Genomic DNA, 9,753 nt, shown 5'->3' on the forward strand with positions numbered 1-9,753 from the left:
TAATAACCTCAAATAAAAGTGTATCTATTGGTTGCATTAAAGAACGTTATAAGTTGTTACTCGTCAGTGAAATGCCAAACGTACTAAAAATTGGGATGTTTTGCTCTTTCTAGCCACACCCCTGACTCCGCCCACTGATCCAATCCTCTTAATATTCCCAACCCCTGATGCTCCGCCCACAGTTCCCCTACTTTTTTTTCCTCACGTCGACCACTGCCTCCAACGCATGCGACTTCATGGGCCCTACGACTCCTGCATCGACTTCCGGAACCGACGGCTGTGGACGTCGTGTTTTTTTGAAGCTCAACAAGAGGTCATCGGCGTCCTGCATTTCTAAAAGGTACAGTTTGCGGGTTTTCCTGACACTGTATCAAGCCCGCGATACCGTGGTCAGCCAGAACTGTTTGGATTTGTTTGCTCACGACACCGTGATAGCCCCGGACGGAGCTATCGACATCAAGAAACTATTTTTAAACATATTTTGATAAGTGAAGATTTTGAAGTACTGTATTGTGGATTTTTATAGTTTTCGATCTTGTCTTAAATATATTGGATATTTTTCTAAACTGGTGTGGTGTCCTTTTGTAGTGCTTACACTGTATTGCTGCTGGTTATGTGCACATGCTTTACACACTCTCTCTAAGATAAGCCTGACTGCTTGTGCCAAGCTACCAAGGGGGTGGGCAGGGGTTATTTTAGGAGTGTAACTCTGGCACATGCCCTAGCCGGCCAAAAATCCAATTTCTAACATTGGTTGGCAGCGGTGAGGATTGGACCTATGTTTGCACTTGACTTACAGTGATTGGTGTGCACTACTACATATTGCAAACCATTACGTACCACATACAGTTTTTTGGCTCTATTTTTGCCTTTCCAATGGTTTTGAACTTAACCTTTCCACTACAACATGCCTGAATCAATTGCATCATCTGTTGCATCCTTGGAAGTGGCCTTTGAGGAGGAGAGGTTAGAAACATACAATGCAAAGGAATTGAAGGCGATCTGCAAAAACCTCAAAATCCAAATCAGGGGCCTCACCGGAAGAGAGGAGCTACAAAAGTCACTGAAGACCTGGGTAGCAGCCAGACATGCTAGTGAGCTGTCTGGGAATCTTGGCATGGAGGCAGAGGAGCCTATTCCAAGGGTGGATATGCTTTTGGGACGGGGCCCACTCTAAGCCAGGCTGCAGCAATTTGTCCCCAGAGGATCTGTAGGGCAGGCGAAAAGCAAGGAGAGTTGCTGTGGAACTAGAGAAGCTTAAGTTAGCCATGGAGGAGAAAAGGGTGATGTTAGACCATGAGTTTTAAATGAAAGAGCTGGACTGGGAAGCCAGTAAGACTTGGCCCAGCCCAGATGGTGGCAGCAAAAGTGTTAGGTCCAGTAATGAGGATGAGGTACACACACAGATTTGGGACCCTGCTTCAAGGAGGGGGTTTACATACACCAGGGGGTTCAGGATTGTGAGGTTACTCCAGTGGTGCACAGTGTCCCTGAGGAGAATTGGGGAACTGGCACAGGGGATCATTTTCCTGGTAGTGGGAGGGACAATCTACCGACTCTAAATGAGAGGTGCAGGGACAGGGGTTAGTCCATGATAGAAGCCCTGGTAGGTGAGTATGGAGACCGGCCAGAAGAGTATGGGTTGAACAATAGCAACACTCAGACACTGTCTCACCATTAGTGTGAGAATGATATGGGGTACTGTTCTGAGGCACTGGAGGGTTGGGTGAAGGGCAGTTTGGTTAACACCTACGTGGGGCTGTGTGACTCAACTTTTGGAGAGTATATTTTATGTCCCTGTTTTCCAGAGCTATGCCAACACCCAGTGGATTGTAAGTTCTCTGACCCCAGGGAGCTTACAGTGGAGGAGGACCTTTTGGTGGATTCCAGAGGGTCTGGAGAAGCATCTGGGGTGATCCGGAAGGAAGTGGCTTCAATATTTCCCCACCGAGGGTGGTTGGAAAGGTTTGTGCTAGCCCAGATAGGTCCCGGTGTCGTGGGAAGGGTGAAGGGACTCACGTCCTGTCTCCACAGAGAAGGAGTAGGAATGGGCTGGGGCCCAAGGTGGCCAAAACCTGGTCCAAGATACTGGGTGGTTCCAGGAGGGAACACCAGGTGGGGAGTCTAGGATGTACTGGTAGGACGTCCGTTGAGGGGGATCTCCTAGTGTCAGGAGAACAGGGAATGCCTATAAACAGAGCTCCAGTGGTTCAGGTGTCTGGTGGTGCCGCTCCTAAGTGGAGGGTGCAAAATTCCAGCTTGAGGTGAGAGAAGGGGTTGAGTTCCCCAATGAGAGAACCAGTGAGTCAGGGGCCAGCCAGAAGGACTGAGCCTCGCAGGAGTGACGATAGTGACCCCACTACTGTCCTAGGGGATCTTCATGCACTGTCAGATGGACAGGGGTAGGGAGATCTGTGCCAGGCAGACTGTCACACAACACATGAATCATTTGTTACCCTCAGGGGGGCATGCGTGCTCCCAAGGAAGTCCTGGTGCGCCGGGCAGTTGCTCAGCCGCAGGGGTTAGTCCCTGGGTTGGGAGGCCAGGTTCAGGTCCTGCCTGACCTGGAGGGAAGGATGACTGTGAGCAGTGTCCTGACTGGTTTACCTTCTCGGGCTACCACTCCAGGTGGGAGGGTGCTGATCTCTGGAAGGGGGTGCAGAGGAAGGGAGTCCTCGCCTCTGACCCCAGTTCAACCGAGGGTTTAGATCCTAAGGTGGTGGATCAGTTGCAGGGTCAAGGCCCTGAACTGAAGGAAGAATTGTGTAGGATTTCTGAGTTTTTGGTTCTAAGGGTGCATCTCCCAAAAGGAGAGTGCTGAACCCTGGAAGGAGAGGTAGGGGGAGGAAAGCCTCCCCCAAGACCTCTGGTCAGCCTGAGGGTACAGACCCTGGGTTGGAGGACCAGGTTCAGGGTGTCCCCCCCTGACCTGGGGAAAGGGGCGACTGCTAACAGTGCCCCAACCAGTTTGTCTTCTGGGTGTGCCACTCCATGTTGGATGGTACAGAGCCCCAGGGAGGAGGACCGGGTGTGGGAGGGCCCACAGGGCCCACCCCAGTCCCTTCTTCAGCCTCAGGGTACAGACCCTGGACTGGGGTACCAGTTGCAGGATAGCACTCCTGACCTTGTGGCTGAATTGTGCAGGACACCTGCCACAGGGGCCCTGACAATTTTGGAAGGGGGTACCGCTTCAGGTGGGAGGGTACAGAGCCGCATGGAGAAAGTTAGGGTTTAAGGGAGCCCACCCCCACCTCCTTTCCAGCCACAGCGTACAGACCCTGGGCTGGTGGGCCAGTGTCAGGATGCCATACCTGACTTGGCAGAGGGGGAGAGTAGAGAAAGGGTGCCAGGCACCTGGGGCTACCACCCCCAGTCTCTGACACCACAATGGTTGGAGTGGCCTGAAAGGCACAAGGTCTGGCTCTCATCACTGACAGATGTCAGTGGCCACTGTGGCTGGCTGTCTGGATGGACAGAGATGCCCCTGGGAGGGGGAAAGGTGTCACACCCTGGGGTGGACTGTGCCACTCCCTTGTGTTGGACATGTGGGTACTGTCTGCCTGTTGGTCCTACGTTTAGGTGCTGCACAGATGGTGTCCACAGGTGAGGAGAAGGATTCTTTATGGGTGAGCTTAGTGGGCCCTGAGGGTATGGATAGAGGGATTTAACTAGGTTCAGGAAGGCATAGAATGGGAAGAAATCCCTGCTGTTACGGGCCAGGTCCTATGTTCTATCGCCCCAAGCAGGGAAGTCCATAGAGGTATGAATTAGTCTATCCTGGTTTTAGGCAGGAAGGGGGATGTGTTGGAAATGGCCCTTTTTCCAGGGTTATCTCCAAACTTTTTGCTTCTTCATCCTATTTTTTCCTGACCTGTTTGTGTTTGTTTTAGGACTCGGGGCACGTTACCACTGCTAATTAGAGCTAAAGTGCATATGCTCTCTGTGTAAATTGTGTTATGGATTGGTGTTTCAATGATTGGATATTTGATTTACTTGTTAGTCCCTAGTAAAGTACACTAAGTGTGCCAGGCCCTGCAAACCAAAAGCTACTAGTGGGCCTGCAGCACTGATTGTGCTACCCAAGTGAGTAGCCCTAAAAAGGTAACTCAGATCTGCCATTGCAGAGTCTACACTCACTTTGTAACTGCCATGTCGATTTGGCCAGTACACACACTTGCCAGTCCTTAACCTTCCCTTTTCTACATGTCAGTCACCCTTAAGGTAGGCCCAAGGTACCTCTGTGGGCAGGGTGCAGTGTATGTGAAAGGTAGGACATGCCCTGGTGTGTGTGGCATGTCCTGATAGTGAATTACAGCTACAATTAGGGCTTACACTGTTTTACTGTTGGTTATGTGCAAATGCTTTACACACTGCCTCTAAGATAAGCCTGACTGCTTGTGCCAAGCTACCAAGGGGGTGAGCAGGGGTTATTTTAGGAGTGTGACTCCCTTATCTTGACTAGAGGGTGGGTTTCTGCCCAACTCTGGCACATGCCCTAGTCGGCCAAAAATCCAATTTCTAACAAGGGGGTTATTAATACAACTGCTGGGATATTGATAAACATCACTGCTCAACTTCAGGCTATGAGATTTGTTAGCTTGCAGAACCGGATGGTGTTAGATGTCAACCTTGCAGATAGGGGAGGGGCCTGTTATGTCATTGGCAGTAGCTGTTGTGTTTACATACCTGACCATGCACCCAATGTGTGTGCCGCCATACAGAATTGCAAAGACTTTCGTCTGACATACACCAAAGGATAGGTACTTAGAAACTTTTGGGGTCGTTTTGGGACAAATTAGCGTCTTGGGGTTGGAAGATCATTGCCTTTGGAACTGTGAATATTGGTATTTTTATTGCATGTTGTCTCTGCATACAATGCCTCACAGCCTGTTGCTCTTATTGTGTTACTCTTCTCACTTCAAAACAAAAAAATGTCAGTTCATGATACGAATGCTGTGATTATGACCTAGAAAGAAATAGATAGTTTCATACAGATTAGCAAGGGTATATTTGAGAATCCACTTTCCCTTGATACAGAGTATATGCATTGTTCTGAATTCTGATGTCCATCTGTTATCAGCATGGTATGTTGCTCCTCTTGTGTCTCAACATAAAAAGTAGATAGCAAATGCTAAAAGGAGGGTCTGTTGGAATGTAAATGTTGCTCTGGAATGGTTCAGATCTTTTCTGACCAAAAGATCTTTCCGAGTGTCCGCTCCCCCGTCTCTCTCTCAGGCCCATTCCATCGACCAGGGGGCACCCCAGGGCTCGGCGTTGAGCCCTTCATTGTTCAATCTATATGTTCAACCTTTGGCTGCTGTCACCAGGCAATGGAACCTTACTATGGTCTCTTATGCGGACGCACGCAGCTTGTTGTTACCTTGGCCGAAGGGTCTTCTCCGAATGCCTCTAGGTTTAGAGATGGGATGACGGCTGTAGCCGAATGGATGGCTACTAATTGCTTGCAACTAAATGCCAACAAAACTGAGGTTTTGTTGGTTGGGAAGAACGCGAGCCTGTGGAGCGAGCAATGGTGGCCGAATGCTTTGGGCGATATTCCCACGCCAAGGCAGTGGTTAAAAATCTTGTGGTATGGATGGATTAATCTCTCAGTTTTCAGGTTCACACTAGGAAAGTGGCTGGCACGTGCTTCGGCCTTCTGCGGGGTCTTAAGCCCCTTTTGAAGTTTTTTGATTCATCTACACGTCAGCTGATTGTACAGGCGACCATCCTATCTCACCTGGATTATGCCAGCTCTCTTTTATTGGGGCAAATAAGGCTGAAATACTTCGGATGCAACGTGTTCAAAATGCTGCAGCCAGAATCCTGGTGGGTCTCCCGCGATTCTGCCCCGTTGCTGGCACTATCCGGAGGCTGCATTGGCTTCCTATGGAGAGCGTATTCAATTCAAAACACTGTGTCTATCCTTTAAGATAGTGAAACTTGCTAGGCCTAACTTGTTGAGTAACTTGCTCACCCCTTATGTTCCCTCCCGCCGGCTGCGTTCGGCGGGGCAACATCCGGTTGTCATCCCGTGGGTAAAGTGCAGCCTTGTGGGTGGGCGGTCCTCCCGCTGCCTTGCAGCCAGGCTGTGGAGCTCCTTGCCTGAACCGATTTGTGGCACAGACTGTCTGCTTGCCTTCAGGAAAGCTATTAAAACTTTTCTCTTTCCTTCAGTGTAGTCTCCGGTGGTATTGTGGCTGACACTGTTTCAGGTTGTTGTGTGTGTTATACCTCTTAGCTGGAAGCGCTGGGACGCTCCTTTGTTGGGGCAGCTGCGTGCTATACAAGATTCAATAACATAGCATAACAACATAACATATATTCATTTTGCTTCCATACTGCTCTGTGTAAAGTTAGCATTTGAGGCACCATTTTATATTGAGCCACCAATTTGTATCATGATCGGAACTAATCCTAGCTTTCTGAGAAATGTGTCCTCTCATGTTTCGTTTCTTCATGGTTCAATCTTGTCCTACTAATTACTGCACTGTTCTTGTTAGCGCATACCTTTCCCACTAGATAGAGGCCCTTTCCCACCAACCTAGTGGTGGGCATGGGCAGAATGATAATGTATACCCAGTCTTAGAATTGAAACTTATCCTACTGTTTCTCTGTTTTAGCTGCACCCTAGTGGAAAAATCCATAGTTGCCGTGCTTTTGTTGGTTCTGAATTGTGCATAATGTATCTTATCTCTATACTTACTGATGGCTGTCCTTCTGTAGCACCCCTAAGTGGCTGGGCAGACCGGACTCTGCTTGAGTGTACCTAAGTAAACATATATTGGTTTGTAATCTCTACTGTATGACCGACTCTTCATTTGGTATTGGGAAGGCCGAGAAAGTGGTCGCGAGTGACCCAGGTGATCCTAAATGGGCCACTTCTTTCACAAGGATGTTATTGCCAGTCGAAAACCACAATCAACCTTCCCTGGCTCGGTTAAAAAATGAACTTACACCCTTACTGTTTAAGATTGCATAAAACGTACTCTATTGTTTCAGTGATCTAGGGGTTCAGGTTAGTACCAAGAAGCTTTATTATCTGTGTGCTTTAATAATACCTTACACATAAAAATACACTGGTGTGTAAAGTAAGTATGAACAGGCACAAGTATTTCTGATGATATGGAACAGTGTGTTGACTATTTTATTCATAATTTTACACATGTATGGGATAAAGTAGCCCCTACAATACATTATAATAATATTACAAGCCACCCATGATTCCTTGACCTTATAGAGGATCAAGTCCAATATAATATGTGGCGCAGGGTGTTTAATACCTTATAATAAATGGTCATACCGTTACCCTTCTCAAAAACAGCTGAAATTATTTGTCTTTTCTTTCATATTGAAGATATGAGATACTTTCAGGCATGTAAAATAAAAGTGGAATCTGTGGTGTAAAATAAGTAAACAAATCTCAGTTAGATATTTGTTCCAATAAGATGCTATGATCCAATTAATGCAAGCCATATTTAAAAAACGCTGCAGCTCAGAATGTGTAGACAAATGCAATATTTTATCTTTTCTATAATTACCTAAAGCGTGCTAAATATATGCATATTTCCATAAATATATCCTTTCTGCTCGTCGCTAAGCCTGGGCGTAGTACGCGAAGTAGCGCTACGTGTAGCTATGCGAAGTGCATTTCCCACTACGCGAGCTATGCGTAGCACTATGTGAACTGCGTAGTGCGCTGTTCGCGATGATTGCACAGTGCCTGATGCTTGTCCGCACTGTGCAATCATTGAAAACAGCATCTTTCACAGTGCGAGCTGTCTTTTACTGCCGCTCGAGTAGATTTTTACTCGAGCGGCAGTTTTCTCAAAGCGGACTGGTATTGTCTCATCGCGAGCGGTCGTGAGCATATGCGACCACTCGCAATGAGAAACCTGACCTCCCCGCGTTGAGAATCTCCCTGGAAGGTTTATTTTCCACGCTTGCAATCAGCAACTTGACATTGCTTTTCGCGAACGAGGTAAAAGTATTGCCGGGATGTAATTTTGCTTGTTCGCAGTCCACAACTTGACGTTGAGGACAGCGAGCAAGCAAAAAATTACCCCTATGCTATGCTACGCATGTTTGCACTGTGTTACATGCAATTCGCGTAGTGCGAAGTAGCCCAAACTACGCGAGCATAGTGTAGTGCTTTGCCTAGGGTTACTCGTCACTGTTCACTCCGCAAATCAGGTGAAGGAGGAAGCACCAGGTTTTGTTTTTGTTCTTTAACTATCATGAGGCTCCATGTCATGCCATTCTCCTTGGCTGCTGGAAGAAGGTATGATACTGTCAGAACTAATCTGTAATAACTTATTACTGTTGAGTAACAATGTCATTTCGTTATTACAGGAGATACAAGACATCACCCATCGCCATAATGCAGAAATTAGAGGCAAGAGTTTCCAGGCACATGCATTACATTATTATTAAATCAGATATTCGAAACAGAGCAGAATATGGTTGCATGATACAGAGTTCGATATTTACACTATCTGTCAACTACCCACAGTTGTGGAACTTTTGACAAATATGCTTGAGTGTTTAGAGGCCTTAATTACTGTCACATAACATATCTTCAATAATTTGTTTTAACTGGTATCACGAAACATCTATTCATGTGCCCCACCCAAAACGGACAGTTAAAGTTGTGGACGACTTCTCAAGTGCCCTTTTACATCTTATGAACCTGGACATTAAAATGCTCTGCTTAAGCGGATTTTTAAGAAAGTTTCTTGGACGGAGTAACCCCAAAAACCTCTTGAGGGAGGTGGGCACCATTTAGCATTGCCCACATGGACAGTGCCGGTGGCAGAAGTGGGTGGTGTAAAAAATATTTTGAGAATCTTTACTTATTTTTTTTTTTTAAGTAAATCCTGTCTCTTGCTATTAAAAGAGTCCACTGATTCCAGTATTCTGTAGTACCTAGGATGACCTAAAAACAAACGTGTACGTTTTTGTCATCCTTGAACCTTATGTGATGCCCATAAATGTGGAACTAAACTCTCAGACAGCAGAGGATTTAACCAGTTGTCTAAAACTTAAAAACTCGTCGATTTCAGATCCTCTAAGTTTCTCTTTCCCTATAACTGGCTCCTCTCTTTTCTCTGCTCGGGTGATTGGCTACGGAGAGCCAGTGGGCTCAGCTCTCTTCGCAATGCAGCCACATGCGATGATCTCTCTCTCTCACTCTGCAACTAACTGCACATGATGAGAAGCTTGACATTTAACAAGGAGGGGGGGTCCCTACAGAGTAGGACTGCAGGGCTGTGTGTTGGTTTGTGAACATCCCAGTCAAGGAGGCGAAATGTGAAGCATCTGCCTGAAAACACAAACACAAGAACGAGACAGGGCGTCCTTTCTGCATATAAATAAGACCCTCATCACATGCAATGCCAGGCGATCTGCACTATAAAAGTCAGGTGCAACTGTACATTATGGAGTCCAAGTAGCTCGCCGTGATCGTATAGTGGTTAGTACTCTGCGTTGTGGCTGCAGCAACCTCGGTTCGAATCCGAGTCACGGCATTGCGGGTGGTAATGTCACGGCAGTTGGACAATAACTTTTCTTTGTTAATATACATTTTCAACAGATAGACTTTTTAGGTCTCGCCGCTCAATGCGCTTGCGAGAATATTGGGGCTTATCCAGAGTTTAACCAAACTGGCGATTTCATGAAGTGCCCGTGAAAAGCAAGCTCAATGCGCAAGCGCATTGACCTAAAAGCGCGTGCACATCTGCCAAGCCATCTGCC

The 9,753-nt window shown here is 47.1% G+C and overlaps 1 non-coding gene across 1 annotated transcript; it reads left to right on the forward strand.

Annotated features, from left to right (window-relative positions):
• The first annotated feature begins 9,455 nt into the window (after window positions 1–9,455).
• TRNAH-GUG (transfer RNA histidin (anticodon GUG)) lies at window positions 9,456–9,527 on the forward strand. The gene has a single exon. It is a non-coding gene; the product is annotated as a tRNA-His (tRNA).
• The last annotated feature ends 226 nt before the right edge of the window (window positions 9,528–9,753 follow it).

Source organism: Lissotriton helveticus, chromosome 12 (genome assembly GCF_964261635.1).
Source record: "Lissotriton helveticus chromosome 12, aLisHel1.1, whole genome shotgun sequence".
In the NCBI taxonomy this organism is placed as follows: domain Eukaryota; kingdom Metazoa; phylum Chordata; class Amphibia; order Caudata; family Salamandridae; genus Lissotriton; species Lissotriton helveticus.